Raw genomic sequence first — 24,417 nt, forward strand, 5'->3', positions numbered from 1 at the left:
GTCTGCATTTCTTACTGGGCAACCTTCCGTGCGAGAGGCTAGTTTCTACACATGCTCACATACCTGCCTCATCCAGGTAAGCACATTCTGATACCCTCCAACATTTCTCCTATGAAAATAGGAACGTCCTATTATATAATATAATAATGTTGTTACAGTCGTGCCTTGGTTCTTGAACGCCTTGGTACACATACGTTTTGACTCCTGAACGCCAAGAACCCTAAAGTAAGTGTTCTGGTTTCCGAACGTTCTTTGGAAGCCAAACGTCCGACGCTGTTTCTGTGGCTTCTGACTGAGTGCAGGAAACTCCTGCAGCCAATCGGAAGCTGCGCCTTGGTTTTCTAATGGTTCCAGGAGTCAAATGGACTCCCGGCACAGATTAAGTTTGACAACCAAGGTACCACTGTATTTATATCCCGCCGATCTGACTGGTTTGCCTCAGCCAATCTAGGTGGCTTCCAACATATATAAAAACATAACAAAACATTAAACATTAAAAAAAAATACTTCCCTATACAGGGCTGCCTTCAGATGTCTTCTAAAAGTTGTATAGTTACTTATCTCCTTGGCTCGGGGATCACATAACTCCATACCCTCTAATGAAAATAGGGACGTCCTAAGGAAAAGCGGGACATTCTGGGATCAAATCAGAAACTGGTACGGCTTCTGTAAATCTGTCCCTGGAAAATAGGGGCACTTGGAGGGTTTGCATTCCAGCCATGCAAAAGCATTCAAGGAGGGTGCAAAGCAGAACTGGTGAGGGATGTGGTTTGGGCCTGGATAGAGTCTCAAGGGCCAGATAAACAGGCCTGGAGGCCCAGATTGGATCTCTGGCTTACTTAAGAATGCAAGAAGAGCCTTGTTGGAACAACAGGCCAAAGACCCATCTAGTCAATCATCTTGTTCTCACAGTGGCCAACCAGACACCTGTGGGAAGCTTACAAGCAGGACCTGAGTGTGATAGCAACCAGTGAGGCAGCACAGGTAGGGCAATGTTGCTCTCCCAGCTTCCCAACTGGGGCTTACTGGGAGAGAGGAGTGAGGCACAGAGGGCTTAATCTGGTGTGGCATGTGATGGCATAGTCAATCCAATGCTTTTGGATTGGATTGAGGGTGTTGTTGGGGGAGATTTGCTGTTATTGATACTAATTTTTTGTATCTTTATTTTAGATCTTACAATTTACTGTATTTTTCCGTGTATAACACGACCCCATGTATAAGACGACCCCTATTTTGGGGAGCCCAAAATTACTCTTCCTAAGTCGAGAAGAGCAAGCAAGCAGCCTCCTCGCCGATGTTCCCTGCTCCCACCATGGCTGCAGGCCTCACTTACTTACCATATTAACCTGTGTATAACACGACTCCCAATTTATCACAGGGGGAGAAAGGTTGTCTTATACATGGAAAAATATGGTACATGGAGATTCTTCAATTTGGTTGTGGTTTTTTGATGTTTCACTTTTTGTTTATGACTTCTTTTGCTTTGTTGCAATTATGAACTGTTTTCATGGTGTGAGCTGCCTTGAGCATAGTTTGAACTATGGAAAGGTGACGTGCAAATAAAATGATGTATGTATACATGTGCTCCCATTGCCATGAAACACACTGGGCCTCACCCTTCCCCTCTCTCTTGACAAGCGCTAGTGACCTATTAGGTTGGGAAGCTGGGAGGGCAATGGTGCTACACTGGCAACATCTTACCAGCTACTACACTTCTTACTTTTGATTCCCAGCAATTCAGAAGTTTACTGCCTCTGATAGTCGATGGCATAGTAGCCATGATTAGCCTCACCCTCCATGAATCTGTCTAATTCCTCTTTAAAGCCATCTAAGTTGGTGGTTTAGCTATGTGCTATGTGAAGAGGGACTTTCTTCTGTCTGTCTCGAATCTTCCAACATTCAGCTTCATTGCATGTCCACAAGTTCTAGGCTGAATCTAGACATATATAAAAATCGCTGTGAAAATGATTTTTTTTTAAAAAAAACACCAACGCTTTAAAATATATATGGAATTTCCCATTAGCTTACCATCGCCATCTAGTGTTACATTTGATTTATGCACTTAAAACACACTCAAAACGTTATATTTGCAGATGTATAGCTGAGTCCCTAGCGTTATGAGGGAGAAAAACTTTTCTGTATCCACTTTCTCCTCAACATGCAGAATTCTATACATTTCTATCATGTCACTTCTTAATCTATTAATGGATTGATCTGTAATTAGTTTATTATCGATTAAAGTTTGCACTTCTTGGAACTGGGAAAAATAACAACTGAAATATTTAAGCCAGAAGTTATGGGAATCGCTGTTGTCTTGGGTAGCTGTTAGCATATCAGAATCACACCAGCTGCAGTTATTTTAGTGCCAGCACATAAACAAGACAAAAATGTAATCTACAGTGAGCAGAAGATATCACTGCACCAGGAAAGGCAAAACTTTATTATGATCTAAAACATTTATACAAAAAGTGTTGCTAAGAATTTAAAATGCAGCCTTAATTGAGAAATGCAAAATCAGCTATTCGCATGCATTTTTTGTGTTACAGTATTTATCCCGTCTTCCACAATACCATAATCTCCAGATGTTAACGCATATTTTGATCGTAAGAGAAACAAGAAATATGAGCTTTCCAAACTTCTGTCGCAAACCAGCATATGGTCACAATCCTTTAACTACTTAGAAGCTTGTTAAGTCACACCAAAGAAAATAAGAGCAGCTGATAAATAGGTCCCCAAGTCTCCTAACATGTATCTATTTAAAAGTAGGAACATCTGTAAAAATGAAGCTTGAATTTGTGAAGGAGCAAGTTGGTCCATGACTTTCTCATAATTCTGAATAGTGCCAAAACTGATTCCCAAGATAATAAAGCAAAGAAGTGCTGGCTAATGAATGTTGTTGTTGTTGTTGTTGTTGTTGTTGTTTAGTCATTTAGTCGTGTCCGACTCTTCGTGACCCCATGGACCAGCGCACGCCAAGCACTCCTGTCTTCCACTGCCTCCCGCAGTTTGGTCAAACTCATGCTGGTAGCTTCGAGAACACTATCCAACCATCTTGTCCTCTGTCGTCCCCTTCTCCTTGTGCCCTCCATCTTTCCCAACATCAGGGTCTTTTCCAGGGAGTCTTCTCTTTTCATGAGGTGGCCAAAGTATTGGAGCCTCAGCTTCATGATCTGTCCTTCCAGTGAGCACTCAGGGCTGATTTCCTTCAGAATGGATAGGTTTGATCTTCTTGCAGTCCATGGGACTCTCAAGAGTCTCCTCCAGCACCAAAATTCAAAAGCATCAATTCTTCGGCGATCAGCCTTCTTTATGGTCCAGCTTTCACTTCCATACATCACTACTGGTAAAACCATAGCTTTTACTATATGGACCTTTGTTGGCAAGGTGATGCTTTCTAGGTTTCTCATTGCTTTTCTCCCAAGAAGCAGGCGTCTTTTAATTTCATGGCTGCTGTCACCATCTGCAGTGATCATGGAGCCCAAGAAAGTAAAATCTCTCACTGCCTCCATTTCTTCCCCTTCTATTTGCCAGGAGGTGATGGGACCAGTGGCCATGATCTTCATTTTTTTATGTTGAGCTTCAGACCATATTTTGCACTCTCCTCAATAAAAGGTTCTTTAATTCCTCCTCACTTTCTGCCATCAAGGTTGTGTCATCTGCATATCTGAGGTTGTTGATATTTCTTCCGGCAATCTTAATTCCGGCTATGGATTCATCGAGCCCAGCCTTTCACATGATGAATTCTGCATATAAGTTAAATAAGCAGGGAGACAATATACAGCCTTGTCGTACTCCTTCCCCAATTTTGAACTAATCAGTTGTTCCATATCCAGTTCTAACTGTAGCTTCTTGTCCCACATAGAGATTTCTCAGGAGACAGATGAGGTGATCAGGCACTCCCATTTCTTTAAGAACTTGCCATAGTTTGCTGTGGTCGACACAGTCAAAGGCTTTTGCATAGTCAATGAAGCAGAAGTAGATGTCTTTCTGGAACTCTCTAGCTTTCTCCATAATCTAGCACATGTTTGCAATTTGATCTCTGGTTCCTGCCTAATGAATACCTGTGTGGTAATAATTAGTGAAGGTGTCAAAATCTGGAATTAGGGAAGAAACAATAAATGCCCTTCAATTCAGAAAATAATCTTCGCAGTCCTTAGTCCTCTTTCTTCGTGGGCCACCCTCCCACCAGCCTGATAATTTAGGGTTCTAGAATCAGAGTTAAGAACCCATGCAGGATTCTGAGCTATTCAGAGATCAAACATAAGTAGAGCAGACTCCCCATTGCAGAAGTTCAGCTTGAAAACATGGAGACCTGCAGAGATAGGCCTCTGAGAACACAATGAAGGGGCAGGACCAAAGTTTGACACCCCCTGACAATTGGAATTGCATGAGAGGGAATGATTGAATAGGGCTTATAAAGAATGAACGTTATGTTCCAGCACATGTGGTGGACGTGCAAGATAACAAATGCATTGTTGGAAATGATTTACAATGAGTTGGAAAAAGGGGTTTGGGGAAAAACCAGAGGCTTTTCTACTAGGTATTTTAGCTGCAGAGATTCTGAAGGAGCAGAAATTACTATTTTTGTACACAACGACAGCAGCGCAAATACTAGTGGCCCAAAGGTGGAAAGATGATAAAGTTCTGACCAGAGACGAATGGCTGATGAAGATGATGGACCATGCCGAAATTCCGAAATTGACTGGAAAAATCAGAAACCAGGAAGAGAAGAACTTTAAGATGGAATGGGACAAACTTACAATATACTTAAGACAACACTGTAAACAACTAAAAACTTTGGCAGGATTTGAGTAATGCTTGTAATATACGAAGAACTATTGGTAAAAATGGATTATTTGTTTAAAAAAATAGAGGAAATAAGGGAGGCAGTTGGAAAAAAAGATTGATAATGGTAACCATGGAAGGGTGGATGGGAGTCAAAGGACTCAGGGAATCCTAAATGATTATGTTGATGTGTAATGTTTGAATTCAAATTTGTTACGTAAAACCCAATAAAAATATATTTAAAAATTAAAAATTAAAAAATTAAGAATGAACATTTCATTCTTCTATATAATGAAACATTTGTGATGATAGAAGATGGCTGAAGCTCGCTAGAATGTAACGGGATTGTGTTAATGCCATAAGCAAGGCATAACTAATTTTCTCCAGAGTAGAAAACAGTGGCTTTCCCCTTGTGATAATAAAACCCAGATGAGAGAACATGCCAATTGTGTGCCCACTTCTTGAATGCCTTAAATGATTTGGTATGATCTGAGTAGCTTTGGTACTCGTTTTGAAGGTAATTCACATATTTTAAAAAGTTCAGTAGTCTGACACTCTTGGCATAATCTCAAAAATCAATTTGAACTTCTATTTTCTTTTATCATTATTCATGTAAAATTAATTCAACAGCACCAAATCCAAGAGCAAGCTAATAATTTTTGTTCTGTCTGATCAAACATTTTCTTTATAGCTTTTTTAATGAGTTTAGATAAATCTGCTTATTTACCGATGGGCTGATTAGTTAATTTATCACATACCTTATTCATTTTTGTCGTATGGAAGGAGTAGCGATTTTCTAGTTTCTTCGCAATCTTCAAAGGGTTACCTGGGGTGGGCTCTTCCTTTCACAAATGAAACAGGTAAGGAAAGCTGGAGCAGCATCTCAGGTTGCAATAAGGCTTGCTCATTGGTAAATTCAAGATGATATTGCAAAAATGTGTTCTGGAGAGCAATCCTGATGCTCTGATGTTGCCTGATGGAGCGGGGTAAGGATATGATAGAAGGACTCATCTGTCATTGGGGGGTGGGACTGTCTACAACTGAAGATGCCCCTGCTGTGCCCACAGAGAACTTGGCAAGGTGGACAATTTGGCAAGACTAACCACAGTTTTTGCCCCAGCCAGAATGATCTGGCAGGCTTCTAGATGTGTCAGTAGCTCCTGATCCTACTTAGAATTGCTCTGTTTGAGTGCAGTCCTCTGCATGGCTATCCAGAAGGAGAGAGGTATGAATCTCAGTTTCTCAGCATTCACCCAAGCTTAAATTTAGTTCACCACATTGGCAAGTAAGATGTGATGTTTTAAGGATTGCTTGGCTTGCCCTGTTCCCATCCACCCCCTGAAATGTCACTACGTTTTACAAAGAAAGGCTTCTCCCCATTCGGATAAGAGTCTTCAGTCTTCTCGAGATGTTTTGCTTGTTTTATGAGTGGAAGCAGAAAATAAAAATGTAAAAAGATACCTTGCCCACTCTATAGCTGATTCAAATAGACAGGGAACAGTTACAGCTCTTCTATATGGAGATCATTCTGTGTGTGTGTTTCTGTGACAGTAAACCTGTGACTCTACTAGTTGGGTGGCAGGCAGAAATTTAAAAGATGCATCTTGTCCTCATCACTGCATTGTCATGCTGGGAAAATCTGGGCCTGTTAAAACTGCTTCCTGTGATGCAGTTACTAATTTATCAAGCGGCATGGGAGCCCTGCCACGCTTCCAAAAGATGACAACCATGTGGCTTTATTATATCAGACACTGATTCGACATTTGCAGTCCTTAGGCAACTGCCAAGGGCTACAAGGCTGCCCCCACTGCAGGCGTCTGTCCCCTGTTCCCCCTTTATTTATTTTATTTTCCTGCTCAGGGACTCCAGGCAGCACCAGGCAGCTGGATCTACCCATCTTTTTAAAATTCACAGTCCTGCTCCTGTCTTAGCATTGCTCTGGGGCATTGTGGGAAATTCAAGTGTGGCAGATGATCTATGTTTATGCATGCGAGTTTGCGATGAGATGTTTGTTTAATGTTTCTGTTTTGGATTTCACATATTTCATGAGGCTAGTTTAGCCTGAGGAAAGCAGGAGATTAGCAAATGTTAAGTTGTCACGGGTGAGGCAGTTTTGGGCGCGCATGGCAACTGTTGCTAAGGGGTTTGGAATGCTGGGAAAGTTGGGGAATCTAGCCAGAGAGAGCAAAGAGATGGAGGGATTGTTGTGAATGTATGGAGTGCATCTGGTGAAGCACTATGGCATCATGCAGGATGCGCTATTGGCATCAAATGTTGCACCAGCCCCTCATGCGCCCATGTGAAATGACTCACAGTGCAGAACTTATCACCTCAGAAACAGAGAAACAGCTCTAGCCTAACATTCTAGGGGATGATTTTTCAAGCTTGTTGAGGGGTTACGCCTTGATCCCTTGGCCGCCATTCCTCTGAGTGGCTGTTACAGATTTGGGAGCTGTTTCGAATTAACACCTTGATAAAAAAAGATTCAGGCTGCTGGCGTACGCTCTAGACTTAAGTTCAGCAGGTATTCAAAACAAGATAGTGTTTTGCTAGCTACGAAGACCGGGACGAAGGCAATGTTTGGAACATTCCAGTTATTGCTGATGGCCAAGACAAAGATCCAGAAGACATTGTGAGATGTTGAAGAAAGTGTCAAAGGGTTTGTTTTTCTGCTCGTCTGTGTAGACAGTGTTTTGGATTCTCAGCTGCAGTTCTAGATATGATGCTTGTCCCTTGCAAAGCTGTAAAGCAGAGAGTTGTGGCATCTGGTGCTGATTTTGCCAGTCGCCTTTTGCCCACTCATGCTGTAAGCAGGATTTCTGTTTTGATCCACAACAAATAGGTAAAGGAAGGTATGCTGGCACCAGTAGTATGGGGCTGTGTGTGCACTGTACCTTTGGAACACAGTCTTTCCCTCAAAGAATTCTGGGCACTGCATATTGTTTAGGGTTGCTGGAATTGTAACATTGAGGGGTAAACTACAGGGTCCAGAATTCTTTGGCAGAGAGAATAAGTTTGGAATGTGTTTTAAAGGTATAGTAGCTGCTGCTACTGCTGCTGTTATTGTTAGACTTTATATAATGCCCTATACCCAAAGGTCTCAGGGCAGTTCACAGAACAAAACCAAAATATAAAACCATTATAATTTGTTTAAGAGACCACTGTAAGCAGATGAAAACATTAGCAGGATTTTAATCTCACTTGTAATGTAACAAATACTATGCACAATATAGATAGATATAAAACATAGACTATGAAATAACATGCAGTTGGAAATGTTGACAATAGAGGGGATGGGGGGGGGGGAAATCTCGAGATTCAGAGAAATCTCATTTTATAGATATGTATTTGGTATTGTAATTAATTTACATTTGTAAAATCAAATAAAAATGATTTCAAAATATAAAACCACAAAATATATAATCAAAATAAAAACACCAACCCAATAACCCCCCCCCCAAAAAAAGAACCAAATTTTGCACGGGCATAAGATGTACATCACCCGGAAGTGCCGTCTTTCTGATTGCCAGATGGACAGGTAGCAATGGCTTTGGTTTGTGGTACCCACTAATATATATTTGATCAAGTCTAGGAATGAGAAACCTGGTTCCCCATGTTAGAATATAGTTCCATTCCACCTTAAATGGGTCAGGCATGACTGTTGTGTATCACATGCCTGTTTACTCTAGCACAGTCTGCTGGGAACTTCCGTTGTATGTTGCTTTTGCTATACTGCTGTTTTTTGCTGGAGACGAAGGAAAGCAGACACCGGCTGCCGGCTGGTGGCTCCCTGATGCCTGCCTGATGCCCCCCACCTTCCTGGCAGTATCCCAACAACAGGGTTATGGGCCCAGCATGCTTCCGCTGCGCCACTCTGCTCGCATCATCATCATCATTATTTGACACCCCACAGATCCTTGCCTTGTGCTCTTGTGGTGCTTGCCTTGTCTTCTTCACACAGCACATAGTTAAACGATGCAACTTCCTCACGCAGGAGGTATTGATGGCCATCAACCTAGATGGCTTCAAAAGAGGAGAAGACAATTTAATGGAGGAGAGGACTATTGATGGTCATTAGCTATGGTGGCTATCCTCTGCCTCAACAGTTGGAGGCAGCAGTGCTTCTGAATACTAGTTGCTGGAAACCAGAGGAGGGGAGAGTGCTCTTGGGCTCGAATCCTGCTTGAGTGTTTACTAGGGGCATCTGGCTGGCCCCAGTGAGAACCCACCAGGCTCATCTTGTGTTTATGAAGTGTGAGTGAGGAGTTCCTCCTGTTGCTCAGTCTCACTTCAGTCTAAGCCCATCCCTCCTAAGACTTCATGCTTCTGATCTTGTGGGGGGGAGAGGGGAGAAAATAAGGATTGAAACAGTGACACTGCATGTGTCACCAAGGAATGACTATATGTCTTTTGGTGCTCTCTCAGCAAGGATGGGAAGGGGGGGGGGCTGCAGGTGAATAGAGTGCCGGAAGTGAAATAATCCCAAAGTGCAGGTAGGAAGTGGAAGGCAGGACATGGGATTACACACACCCTGCTGATGCCAGAGATTTAGGAGCAAACATTTCCTTTGTACACACCTGGGATTCATCACACACTGATGAAGCAGACAGTTTTCAAATCAGAATGAACCTATTTTGAGGGGGAACCACATCAGAATGCAGAAACTCTCAGATACGTGTGGATCTTGGCTAACATCATGTTTTGTTGTTGTTGTTTAGTCGTTTAGTCGTGTCCGACTCTTCATGACCCCATGCACCAGAGCACTCCAGGCACTCCTGTCTTCCACTGCCTCCCGCAGTTTGGCCAAACTCCTGTAGCTACTCCTGTAGCTTTGTGAACACTGTCCAACCATCACTTCCTCTGTCGTCCCCTTCTCCTTGTGCCCTCCATCTTTCCCAACATCAGGGTCATGTTTACATCATGTTTACATCGACTCAAAAACCAGCAGTGGGAATGTCAGGTTAACCACTAGTGTGTATACAGCCTAAGTACTTGGAAAGCATAAATTGAAAGGTTTTACGTTTTTCCAAGTTGAAAACTGAAGTCTCACCCCAACTTCTCCCGCTGTTAAAAAGTTCCAAATCCTAAATCTATCCCTCCCAAGCTGAAGGCTTGGGAGAGAGAAATTGGAACAGTGTCTCTTTTTGTCCTCAGGAAACCTACTGCAGAAAACAATCTCCGCTGATCTCCCTTTCCGCACAGTACACAATAGCTCATAGTCAGGAAAAGGCACATCATTATCAGTGCTGTGCTCTGAGGAATGCCTCCTACAGTGTGGCGCTGGCTGGTGAGAGCTGATGGGAATGAAAACAACGCTGCCTCCTTTTTTTCTCACACCAAGATCAACTCCTGATCATACATTTGCAAGTAAAATAAAAATAAAAATCCTCACACACCAAACATTCCCAGTTCATCTTCTTACCTTCACTTTGCTGTGCAGTATTACAGTAGTACCTCGGGTTAAGAACTTAATTCATTCCGGAGGTCCATTCTTAACCTGAAACTGTTCTTAACCTGAGGTAGCACTTTAGCTAATGGGGCCTCCTGCTGCTGCTGCGCTGCCGCCACATGATTTCTGTTCTCATCCTCAAGCAAAGTTCTTAACCCAAGGTACTATTTCTGGGTTAGCGGAGTCTGTAACCTGAAGCATCTGTAATCTGAAGCATCTGTAACCCAAGGTAGCACTGTATTATTATTATTAGTAGTAGTAGTTAATTTTGTATACCATCCCTCATCTCATAGATCTCAGAGCAGTTCACAACATAAACATACGAGATATAAATACAAAATGCATTCACAAACCAAACCAAACCAAACCAAACCAAAACATCAATCCCCTTCCCCATTTCCTGGTTTCCGCATAATTCTCTCCTTTTGTCAGAGCTGCAGGTGAAGGCGCACAGTTTTGTCCCCAGCCTAAAATCCCTCAGGTCATCAGGTCAAAATTCACTGTAGTTCAAACCCTGGAACTTGAGACATTCTGAGTTTTATAGCTGAGTATCACCAGTAGGAGAAAAGCAATGACAAACCTAGACAGCATCTTAAAAAGTAAAGACATCACCTTGCCAACAAAGGTCTGTATAGTAAAAGCTATGGTTTTCCCAGTAGTGATGTATGGAAGTGAGAGCTGGACCATAAGGAAGGCTGATCGCCAAAGAATGGATGCTTTTGAATTATGGTGCTGGAGGAGACTCTTGAGAGTCCCATGGACTGCAAGAAGATCAAACCTATCCATTCTTAAGGAAATCAACCCTGAGTGCTCACTGGAAGGACAGATCATGAAGCTGAGGCTCCAATACTTTGGCCACCTCATGAGAAGAGAAGACTCCCTGGAAAAGACCCTGATGTTGGGAAAGATGGAGGGCACCAGGAGAAGGGGACAACAGAGGACGAGATGGTTGGATAGTGTTCTCGAAGCTACCAGCATGAGTTTGACCAAACTGAGGGGGGCAGTGGAAGACACAAGTGCCTGGTGTGCTCTGGTCCATGGGGTCATGAAGAGTCGGACACGACTAAACGACTAAACAACAACAAATCACCGGTTGGTAGGTAACAGTGACATTTAGGGCATACCAGGTGAAGACCTAATCCTAATTCATAGGAACACAGCATACACAAAGTCAGATTATTTGTCCACCTAGGCTGGTCTAAGGCACAGGTCATTCCCATCATCTGCTACCACCTTCCATCTGATATTTGAAGATGGCTATCATGGTATCTCCTCTCAGCCTCCTCTTATCCAGGTTGAAGATGCCAAACTCCCTCAACTGTTCCTAGTAGGACTTGGTTTCCAGATGATCCTTGATCATCTTGGTTGCCCTCCTCCACGCACGTTCCAGCTTGTATATCCTTCTTAAATAGTGGCACCCAGAACTGGACACAGGATTTCAGGTGTGGCCTGAGACTAGAAAGGGCTAGAGAAGATTAAAGCCCTAGATCAGGGATGGAGAACCCTCAGATGTTGTTGCACTCCAACTCCCACCCATCTCACTTAGTGTGGTCAGTAGTCGTGGATGGGGGGAGCTATAGTTCAGCCCTTTCCTTGTCCCAGACAACATCCACCAGTCACTGTACGCTGGGCTAGGTTGTCCAACTATCTGGCCCGGGGGAAAGGCAGCTTTTTGTGCTCTTAAAATTAAATATCCTACTGAAAACCTTGTTCTTTAGGCATTACATCCCCAAATATATATTCTTCAAATCCACATGGAAAGGGAGTGTGACTTTGACACTTTATCTCTGCTTAGAGGAGGTCTGTCAGTGCTGTCAAGTTCTGTGCTGAGTTCTGTACATTTTTCTAATAGGCAAGGTTATAAAAATAAATTCCCTCGAAAGGATTTTAATGTTGACTGATACCCGCAACCTGCAATTATTCTCAATGCATTTTGCGCAACATAATTAAATGTTAACCTGGGGGCAAGCAGATCAAATGAGGCATGCGACAGAATAAATCAGAAGGCTGAGGCTCTTTGTCCTCCACGAGATGGCACACTTTTCTTAGGTTAACAGGAGAGTCTGGATGGAAGCTGGTCACTTGCTCTGTTAGAAACATTACATGCTTAACATGACTTTTGTTGAGTGATTTCACAGCTGCATTGGAAAGCCAGATCTTCGCAGAATGTGCTGTGGTTGGAGGAACCCAAAAACTAAAGGAAGCACTCCTGCAGTCCATGGGAATGGTCATAAGGATCCATTTGAACTTACCTCATCTTTGTCCTGCGTGGGCTACTGTCACAAAGGCAGGGGTGACAGACATCACCCCTCATTTCACCTCCCTGGAGTTTTCCTCCACAGAGCTACAGTTCCTAGAGTTCCCTGGGAACAGGGGTCTCCTAACAATTCTTGGCACCCTTAGCAAACTACAGTTCCCAGGATTCTTTGGGGGGAAGCCATGACCGTTTAAGTGGTATGAGAATGTGAAGTACAGATAGGGTCATTGCTTTTGTTAATTCAAGCTTGCTACTTGATCAGTTTTTCACAGCACAGTCTTATGCAAGTACCAATCCTATACCCACTGAGTGTCCTATACCCTTGGAAATGTATGCCCACTTACCTGGGAGTGAGCCCCACTGAATTCAATAGGCATGTATAGGACTGAACCATAAGAATGCTGCATTCAAAAATATAACAATCAGCAGGAATGCCTTTCCTTCAGGACTATTTGCATCGCTCAAAATGTTTAGAAAGTAAAGCACAGATAAGTTGAATTCCATTAGGAACAAAGGAACAATGATCTATGGGAGAAATCAGTCCTTGAAGTTACAGGAAACCATGACTGAAAATGTGATTGAGTACTCTAATCATTCTGATTCACCCTAAATGAAGGTATGAAAATTATATTCAATTGAATTCAAGAAATAAGAATGGGAAGGCTCACTTAAGCATCTTAGATAATTTCTCTAATTGCTCGTAATTGCAGATGAAGGTAAAATTGCTCATTTATTAATCTGTTATGACAGTTTGCTACTAAAGTCCTTGCAGTAAATTTCTTGGGAAATATTTATTCCCGAGTTGGTAGTGGTATAACTGCCTTGCTCTGATCCACCATCTGGGATTTAAGGGAAGAGTTTACAGATCAGATAATCAGGTTTCTACAGGGCTGGATTTAGGTTTGATGAAGCCCTAAGCTACTGAAGGTAATGGGGCCCTTTGTATGTCCAGCTGTCCTTTGTCAACAACAAATTGTCACTGTTTTTTGTGTTGAATATGCTATATGCTAATTTATGGACCTAATTTATGGGTGTGGGTGGCGCTGTGGTCTAAACCACTGAGCCTCTTGGGCTTGCAATCAGAAGGTTGGCAGTTTGAATCCCCATGATGGGGTAAGCTCCCGTTGCTCTGTCCCAGCTCCTGCCAACCTAGCAGTTCGAAAGCACGCTAGTGCAAGTAGATAAATAGGTACCGCTGTGGTGGGCAGGTAAACAGTGTTTCTATGCACTCTGGCTTCCATCACTATGTCCCATTGTGCCAGAAGCGGTTTGGTCATGCTGGCCACATGACCCGGAAAGCTGTCTGTCGACAAACGCCGGCTCCCTTGGCCTGAAAGTGAGATGAGTGCCACAACCCCATTGTTGCCTTTGACTGGACTTAACCATCCAGGGATCCTTTACCTTTTTACCTTTACCTTTATGGACCTAATAGGTATCTAAAGCCATTTGCACATAACAAAATATGTATTTTATTAAAGTAATTGTTAAGAAGAAGTATATTAATAGTGAAATAATTATTAAGCTCTAACTTAAAATGATTTTTTATTCATAACAAACTTAATAATGCAAAAACTTTATTCCTTTAATTTTTGGGGGGGCCCCCAAGAGAGTGGGGACCTAAGCTATAGCTTGTTTAGCTTATACGTAAATCCGGCACTGGGTTTCTAACCAGGTTTGAGAATGACTTCAGCATGGAAGACTCCTACTACTTTCTTGTTGTTCTCTCTCCCCTTTTGTGAGAGGGTGTTGCCATGTCCACACTGCACAAAGCATTGTTTGTAATGTAGCAATTTTAGTTGCGTTTACATCCATACCAGGGGGGAGAGCATGTTGGAACATGCCTGTCCCATACATGCTTAGACATTCCCTTTTCTCCCTGCTTCCCATCCACTCACAGCTCCATCTTTCTAAGCATATGCACAATCACGGAGCACATTTTTAAATCCTTCATCCACAGGAGGCCTGTCTCTTTCTGCACGGCCGGGATCAGGAGTTCCTCAGGGATTTAAAACCAATGTACCCATATGCCCAACAAGGAAATAAAACCCTATCCCTGAAAGTGCTAAGACAACACACTCCCTCCAAATAATATAAAACAATACAAGCTGGGAAGCAAAATTTCCCTGTCATTTCTAATACTATTTCAGGTGTAAGTGGGAAGAAGGAGAAACTTTCCATGGGAACCGTTTTCTGGGGAGCTGTACACAGAAATCAAGTTGGTCCTTGCCCAAGAAGAAGAAGGATGTTTGATTGCCTTTCGTTGATATGCAGGTTTTGTTTCCCTTATCTCTGATGAGTCTCCATTTGGCTGCAGCGTTTATGCAGTTAGTGTAATAACCACAGATTTCAGAATGATAAAGCTCATGTGCTTCTGTGTGACTGATGTCCACTGCCACCCCTTTTACCTTGATGGAGATTAGCATCCCTTTAGAATGCAAGCGGAAAGACAAGATTGCAAGAACCTGCTTGAGAGTGGAAAAAAGAAACTTCCCAGGGTCTGGCTTCTCTCTAGATTCTCCTACTTTGCCAACATGGATATACTTTAACAGACATTTAAGTGAACATATGCACATTTTATGCAAATCAGCTGCCTCTTTTTGTCCTCTTTTGTGTGATGCACTCTTTTTTTGTAATGTGTGAGTGCCCCCCCCCCCGTGTTTCTCAAAGGGTTTTCACGCCTTCTTCCACTGGCAGAGCAGCAGGACAATTAGCAGAGCCGGCTCTGCCATTTGACAGGGTGAGGTTGCAGCCTCAAGCAGCTGGTTTGGGGTGTTACGAAAGGGCAGAAAATGGTTATATTATATTATGATTGTTTATTATATTTTTACTATTGGGGGGACACACATGTGGGATTTTCTGCCTCATGTCCAGCACTAATAATAATAATAATAATAATAATAATAATAATAATAATAATTTTATTATGTGTACCCTGCCCATCTGATTGGGCTGTCCCAGCCACTCTGGGAGGCCTCCAGCATATACAAAAACATCATAAAACATTAAAAGCTGCCTTCAGATGTCTTCTAAAGGTTGCACAGTTCCTTATCTCCTTGACATCTGATGGGAGGGCATTCCGCAGGGTGGGTGCCACTACCAAGAAGGCCCTCTGCCTGGTTCGCTGTAACCTCACTTCTCACCGTAAGGGAACCACCAGAAGGCCCTTGGAGCTGGACCTCCATGTCTGGGCTGAATGACAGTCACTTGGCTGGCCTTGAACACTACAGTGGTACCTCGGACCACTTAATCTGTTCCGGAAGTCCGTTCTTAAACCAAAACCATTCTTAAACTGAGGCACGTTTTCCCTAATGAGGCCTCTTGCTGCCGGTGCCCTTCCACCATTCGGATTCTGTTCTTAGACTGAGGCAAAGTTCTCAAACCAGGACACTACTTCCGGTTTTGCAGAGTTCATAAACCGAATTGTTTGTAAACAGAACAGTTCTTAAACCGAGGTACCACGGTATGCACTTTTCTTAAACCAAGGTATAGGGGGAAGGGAAGTTCCACCTGCAGCAAAATGACTTGGGTCAGCCCTGACAATTAGGAATGCTGAGGATTTATTTATTTATTTGGTGGGGGGAGCAACTTTGTGTAGGTTCTAAAGCAGTGGTTAATTTTCAAAGAAACATCAAACCTGCCAGCCAGGCATGACTCTGGTCTGGAATGTTAAGTATACTTGTTTATTTGTGCATTGGAATGGGAAAAAACCTCTGTATGTGTATTGCTAAAGGTTTAACATTGGAAAATTCCATTGAAACTAAGCAGGAGCAGCAGAGTACCTAAGAAGTTTATAATTAACCAAGAATGTATCTCTGCTGCTCTCTCATGACGTATTTAGCTTATATCATGTGGGATATTCAGTTGTGAATCTTCGTTTTGTGTGAGTTGGTCTTTGTTTTCTCTCTGAGGCACTGGAGAAGAAAGGATGTGCAAATGATTCTCTCCAGGAACACAGCCTCAGGCTTCTAATGGAGGCTGTGAGAGAGACAGAGCTTTGATTTCAGTTCCAGATAAAACTATCTTCTATTTCTAAGATGCAGTACCTGTGCTTGGATAAACACATAACATTATGTAACTATTTGGATGTAACACTGTTGTTTTAAGTGTCTGTTTTGAAACAAGTTCTGTTGGTAAAGCTTTTGAATCATATTTTTGGACTGGACAGCTTTTATTCATACTATTGCTTCCAATAACAGAAATATGGAAGCCATTTCTCCTCAGTCTAGCTAAGAGAGCACAGCTATGTTAGGCAGTAGAGAGGGAAAGCCACTCCGCACATGATAAAAGCACTCTGAGCCTTAGAAACATGGAGTATTCTTATGAGGTTAAGCTTAACAAAGGCAGGCTAAGTCAAATTAAATTCTGGGCACAGTCCCACTAGAGCAAAGGGATTTTGATTAGTTGCTTTTTTGGGTGATGTATTTCCTCTTTTTGTACAATGTGCGAGTGGGTACCCTAATGTTTACTCGGAAGGAAGCTCCATTATGTTCAATGGAGCTTACTTCCAGGGAAATGTAGATAAAATTTCAACCACAGAACAACATATTGTTACATGCCACCCCAACCTCCATAATTGTGCAAGATTCTATGCGTCCCAGACCTGGAAATGAGGCACAGCAAAGACTGTGATGCCCTTAGGATATATGGTTTATTTACTCATACAGTGGAACCTTGGCATTGTTTCCGGGGCCAAATAGCCAATCAGAAGCCACGGCTTGGTTTTTGAACGTTTTGGAAGTCGAACAGACTTACAGAACAGATTGAGTTCGAGAACCAAGGTAACTCTGTATATACAACCTGAGCCTCCTGTGGAGGGACTCACGACATTCACACCCTAAAAAGGTCTTGTTCCTCTCAAAGCCACAGTATTGGATCCAATCAGAAATCCAACATGCTTCTCTGCCGCTCTGCAGCTGGCAGCATTTTGAACACTGCCCTGTTTCCCCCCAGCTCACATCACAGGAAACCTCTAAAATTCTACTCCAGAGGTTCTTGTCTTTCTAACTAATTCTGAGTTGAGAGAGGGCCCCTTCCCATTTGCCCTCTGGCTCACAGACAGTCCCTTTGTCCCAGCTAAGGACCCACCTTAACAGCCATCTCCGGGCTGGCTCCTGGCTTGTCTTTTTAACATGCTCAATTCAATGTCTTGCGCCCAGGAATTAGAAGAGTCCCACCATAAACCTAAAACAATATTGAAATGTTCCAGAGTCAAATGCTCTTCCTATTTTCATCACCCACTTCCTGTATATCTGACCACTGGGAATTAACATTTAGAGGAGGTTAATGGATACTGGCAGATTTCATCTGGCTTCTGCTGGTGCTATTATTATGAGGCGGATTTTATTATGGCTGTGTTTCATTTCACGGCAAAGTTTCTTTTTAATGCATTTGTTCTATATTGCTGTACTCCCGGGCACCTTGAGCGACCTTACAGTTTTATAAAGCTAAAAATAAGTAAGTAAAACAAATAAACTTCATCTGTAAGTCTGTTTTCCAGAACTAGGGATGCAAATTCAACATAGGGAAGCAATCTTTCGAACTCTGCCAGCAAGATAAATGGTCTAAATCAGCAAATAATCCGGTCTTGTCTCCTTGTCTAGGACTGTAGCCAACTCTGAGATGAAATGTGGCAAGACATGACAAAAGTCCTACTTGGACGATATTCCCTCATCTGAATAACATGACCTTCTTCCCCTTACATGGGTGGCAGGGGGCAAATCCAATGGGGTTGTTGGGGCAGGCCCACTGGATGGTGCTCCACTCTTCCCCTCTTTTGATTGGCTGCATAGGGGAAAGAGTGGAGCCCCATCCACTGGCCCCACCCTTGCATCCCCATTGGCTCTTTCCCCTGCCATCCATGCAAGGCAGGAAGGTCTAACAAGGGAATCCTGACCTTTGGCTGTTGGTTCCCCCTGTGATGCAGAACCCTGTGCAACCTCCTACTTCAGGTGCCCTCAAGATGTTACTGGGCTGCAATTCCCATCAGCCTCTGCCAGTCTGGCCAACAGCCAGGGATAATGAAATTTGTGGTCCAATAATATATGGAGAGCCATGCTGACTTCCCCTGCTCTACAATCCTCTCTGGGTGGTTCTTCCTCTTCCCTTCTTTCTCACTGTAGGTTCCAGTCTCTCTTATTTCTGGATCTGTTACATCTCCTCCAATCTCCCTCCCAATCTCCCTAGACCAAACTCCCCCCCTTCAATATATTTTTATTATTTTCCTCCTTAAACAACATTTTCAACGTTACAACATTACAATATTAAACACAAAACCTCTCTGCTCTGCATATAACTTCCCTCCTTCCCTTCAGCAGGTTTTCCATTTCTAATCCAATCGTGCAATTTACATCTTTAACCTATTTGTCCACATTTTAGGATTTATTTCAATCCTGCTAGTGTCTCCAAGTTTTTACAGTTGTTATTCAAATATGCAATAAATTTACTCCAGTCCCTTTGGAATTTCTGATCGTCCTGGTCTCAAATCCTGCAAGTCAGTCTGGCCAGTTCTGCAAAGTCCATCATCTTCGCCTGCCACTCAGCAATGGTAGGTACCTCCTGTAACTTCCACTTTTGGGCCAATAAAGTTCTCGCTGCAACTGTGGCGTACACAAATAATCTTTGATCTATCTTTGTAATTTCCTCTCCCGTCAAACCTAGCAAAAATGCTTCTGGTTTTTTGAGGAAGGTGTATCTAAACATCTTTTTTAGTTCATTATAGATCAATTTCCAGAATGTTTTTACTTTGTCACAGGTCCACCACATATGATAAAAGTTACTGTCAATTCCAGCATGTTTTATCTCTCGTTCTATACATTTTAGCTAACTTTACTGGTGTCAAATACCATCTGTGCATCATCTTCATTACATTTTCTTTTAATGCAATACCTGCTGTAAATTTTAAATTTTCATTCCACAATCTTATCCCTGAATCAATGTTATACCCAAAATCTAGTGCCCATTTTATCATAACTTCTTCTACTTCCTCATCTTTGGTAAACCATTCTAACAACAAATTGTACATCTTGGATAATATTTTACTTCTGCCTTCCAACAGCTTGATTTGGAATTGTCAGGGCTGCCCGAGGTCCCAGCTCACAAAGGACCAACGCCAGTCCGTTGTTATATACAAGAGTCTTTATTGACTCTTTATTGAAATGCAGTTTCGATTTCAAAGCCGTGGCGTGCAGCCCTACGTCTTAAACCCTAGACCGCTGAAGCTCCGCCTGAATCTCCACCCCCCAGACACCAGTTTAAGACTCTAGCCTTGCTCCACCTCTTCCTTTGCTCTTTCCTCCTCTGGGTCCGCCTGTCCGCTGGGGTGTTGCCCTTTCTGGACTCTTCTGATGCTGAGTCCCCGGATTCTTCCCCCTGCCTCCGGCGTGCTTTAGGACCTGGCTCCCAATCCGTGCTTCCTGCTGTCCCACGCGCCTGTACATTTGAACTTGGCGTGCGCGCCCAGCCAGCAACCTTTCTCCTGACCGTTACACTGCTCCTGTCACTGCTTCCCCCCTCGGGGGGGGGGGGCTAGCTGGACCTGACTTCCCCTCCGTTCCCTCACTCTGCGATGGGGGCGTGGCCAGCTCTGACTCATCTTCTCTCCCTACTGGAGGAGACGCTGGCCCTGATTCATGAGACTCTTCCCCCCCACTCCGCTCTGGTGGGGGAACTGGTCCTGATCTCCCGCTGCTGCTTTGGGAGTCCCCGCTGGCCCCTTGCTTCTGGTGTGTCCCCCCGGGACCCCCCTTGCCCTGGCCATCGACGCCCCCCTCTGGGAATCTTCTGAATCGCTGGAGAAGCTCATGGAATCTCTCGGGCCACTGTCATACTCCCCTACGCTGCCCTCAGATTCTTCCCCTTTGCTCTCCGTTTCCTCTCTCCCCTGTGTCTCTGCTCCTGAACCCCTGACAGGAATCTTGCTTTTTTATTTTCAAAACCAACCTTCCTCTTATTTACATTAAATATATCATTCACTTGATGATATTGCATCCAACCTGTAAATAAACCTTCAGTTTGATCATATGGCTTAAGTTTTAGACCTTGCTTGGTTTCCATCAAAATCTCTTCATATGTAGCCCACCTTCCCTCCATATTTAATTTTTTAACCGTCAATACCTCAATGGGTGAAATCCACCATGGTGTTTTCTTTAACAATAAATTTTTATTTCTTTCCCACACTTCATATGGGAAACTCTTTAGACCCCTGCAATAGCTCCTTAGGAAAGGAAGGGCTGTGTCCTAGGCATACCACAGAGCTGTCCAAGGTTGCAGCAGGCATCAACAGTAGATCCTGGATGGGTACTGAGACCCAGCAGCAGACCAAGAATGCTGATACAAGGTCTGACACAACCCTGCTGGCAAAATGTCGTCTTCTGAATAATTTCACTGCTGGGTATGCATCATTCAAGCATCCACCTGAGTTTATCAGCAACACAGGGCACTTCTAGATGAGAGTTTAATTTGTAAGCAGGTCACTGTGATATCTCAAGGGATCAAAGGGATGGAAGAAGAAGAAGAAGAAGAAGAAGAAGAAGAGGAGGAGGAGGAGGAGGAGAAGGAGGAGGAGTTTGGATTTGATATCCCGCTTTATCACTACCGGAAGGAGTCTCAAAGCAGCTAACATTCTCCTTTCCCTTCCTCCCCCACAACAAACACTCTGTCAGGTGAGTGGGGCTGAGAGACTTCAGAGAAGTGTGACTGGCCCAAGGTCACCCAGCAGCTGCATGTGGAGGAGCGGGGAAGTGAACCCAGTTCACCAGATTATGAGTCCACCACTCTTAACCACTACACCACACTGGCAAGTGTCCTGTGAGTAAGGTTGAAGTGTTTGGGACTTTTTAGTTTAAAGAAATGGTGAGTAGACATGACGTGATAGACATGTGTAAAATGATGGTGCGTGGCACAGAGAAAGCGGATACAGAAAAGTTTTCCTCCCTCTCTCGTAACACTAGAACTTGTAGACATCCAGTGATGGTGACCCTTGGAAGATTCAGGACAGAAAAAAGAAAACACTTCTTCATGCATCACATAGTAAAACTATAGAACTCCCTTGCCTAGGAGGCAGTGAAGGCTACCAATTTGGATGGCTTTAAAGAAGAATGGGCAAATTGGACAAATTCAAGGAGTGACCAAAAATGGCCAAAGGGTGGTTTGCAAAAATAAGGTAATATAAAAACATAACACATAATCAACAGAAACATTAAAATAATTTGCATGAGTTGCATCCTTAATGACAGGATTGTTTGCAACAGGCTTTTTTTAATTGATGAGATTTTCTCTGAAAAGTGCAAATCTGGGAGATGCGTTGTTGTTTTGGATGTGCGGACGCTGCAAAAAGCTTGCATTCATGAGGACCATTGGTTCCCCCCCCCAAAAAAAAAAATACTCATCTCATTCCCCCTTCCACTTCTGCGTACAGCCTTTATGATAAAGAGCCAGGGCTTTTAAGGCCTTCGAAGACCCAGAGCCGAAATGAAAAATCACTTCATATCTTGGAAGAGAGACAGAGAGAAAGTTCAACTTCTTCTCCAGGCCCTTATTCATCATTTGACTGAAATATTTAAAATAAATATGAACTCAGAAAGAGAGAGAAAGAATGTTTCCAGAGCAGAAGGGCATTCGGCTGTCTGGGGGAAATGAAGGGCAATCTTGGGAGATTAGGAGAATGCCAATGATGAAAACTGAAGACAGAAACAGAGAAGAGGAATGGCTGCGGATCTTAAAACTTGCTGACAAATTATCCTGCATCAATGCCATTTCTCTTTTCCCTGAGAGTTACAAGAGTTACATTACTGAAAGCCTGTTAGAAGACATTATTCCTATCAAGCAAAGGACACTGTGCAACCATGCTAATGAAGAGGAAAGAAAGAAAAAAGAAGGAGTCAGCTCAGAATTCAAGGAATTTCATTCCAGCCCAACTGAGAAGTGCGCACCAGGCCAGAATCAAAGGTGTCTTTCTTTCAAATCAGGAGTGGATATCGTTGAAGGAATGTTAATCAGCTTGTGGCTTACAGGAGGAACAGAGGCCTTGAACACTCTTGGGGGAGCGAAAGGCTTTTTTTGGCATTCACCACTGGTAAAGCCATGTGGTAGAAGGGGGGTCTGTGACATAGCTGTAAAGTGGGAGATGGAGAAAGGAAGGGGTGTTTTAAGGCAGATTACTTAAAGGTGGGAGACGGGTGCGGAAGTCTTCTCCTCCCAATTGTGTAATCCCTTCACAGGATTATTTTCTCCAGTGCTATTTTTCTAGAAATAGAGGTGCCAGAACTCACCATGAACACCCCCCTTGTTCTCTTATAATGGCAATGGCGCCCATCTGAAAGGTGCCAAAACTGAGTTCTGGTGAGTTCTGGCTGAAAAAACCCCATGATTTTCTCCCAGCTAGACTCTGTGAGAAAGTTCTGTCAGGAGAAAGGCAGCTGGAAGGAAGTACCTAAGAACCCTGCTGTGTTCAGGCCAAAGGCCTATCTAGTCCAGCATCCTGTTCTCATGGTGGCCAGGTATTTGCCAAAGAAAGACCACAATCAGGACCTGAGGGCCACAGCACTCTCCTTGTTTGTGATAACCAGCATCTAGTATCTGGAGGCAAATGTGTCTTGTGAAGAAATGTCTGAAGTACAGTGGTACCTCAGGTTATATACGGTTCAGGTTACATACGGTTCAGGTTACAGACTCCGCTAACCCAGAAACATTACCTCGGGTTAAGAACTTTGCTTCAGGATGAGAACAGAAATCGTGCAGCGGTGGCACAGCGACCGCTCAGCGGCAGCAGGAGGCCCCATTAGCTAAAGTGGTGCTTCAGGTTAAGAACAGTTTCAGGTTAAGAACAGACCTCCAGAACGAATTGAGTTCTTAACTCGAGGTACCACTGTATTTTAAAAATGTTTCAGAGAAGGGAAAGACCTAAGGGAAGGAAGACCACAAAACAGTCCAATGAGGACTGAACTGAATGCTGTCTGACTGCTGTAGGGAAAAACCAGAAAACCAGCAAAGACTTGAGGTGGGGGGGACAGATAGAATAGAATCTCCTGGAAGAGCATGTGGCTTCTTTCTCTACCCTTCTCAAAGGAAGTCAGGGACTGAACCTGGCTAGGTAAGGGCCACTGGCCTAGAACAGATCTGTGAGAAAAGACCAAAGGTCCATCTAACCAAGCATTTGGTCTCCAAGAGTGGTCGACCAGATGTTTGTTGGAAGCTGAAGAGCAGAGCATGGAGGCATGGAGCTGTCTGCTCTTGGTATCTGAGGTATCTGCCTTTGAACTCCATTTAAAGCTATCATGTGCCGTGGACACAGGGGGATGGTGGGAGGCACCAGCTGGGGGAACCCCCAAGAGAAGAAGGCTCAGAGCCCAGGGATTGGCGATGGAATGACATTGAGTGTTCAGAGGGTAAGAGAGGGCAGACTGGGAGGAGGAGGTGTCAGAAGCTGAAGCAGTAACAGGGTTTAGTGAGAAGGAAGAGGCTGTGGCAGGGGGCAGTCCAGAATCAGAGGCCAAAGTGGAGGCTGGAGAGGAGGGAGCCAAGAGGCAGAAATTAGTCAGGCTGGTGACGAAGCCAGGGTGAGGAGCAGGAGAGGTATGAAGAGGGAGGAACAGAGTCAGGTGCGTCGGCATAGTCTCAGATTGTCTGGGAAGGAGCTTGGGGTGGAGGAGATTCAGGCAGCTGTGGGAAGGTGGGCACCTTCAACCTCCACAACTGCCTCATAGGGACAAGACCTACTGAGAAGAGTTGCTGTGCTCATTAGGCCTGGCACAACTGAGCAGATCCTGTTTCTTCTAATCAAGAGTTAACTTTCCTTACTCCGCGTAATTTATTCCTGACACCCACTTCCGGCACCATGATTAAGAGCCATTTATAGACTTAGCTTGCTTGAATTTGTCTAATCCAGGGGTTGGGGAACCTGTACCCCTTCAGATGTCATTGGATGCCA

This window comes from Podarcis cretensis (assembly GCF_951804945.1).
Source record: "Podarcis cretensis genome assembly, chromosome: 10".
NCBI lineage: Eukaryota > Metazoa > Chordata > Lepidosauria > Squamata > Lacertidae > Podarcis > Podarcis cretensis.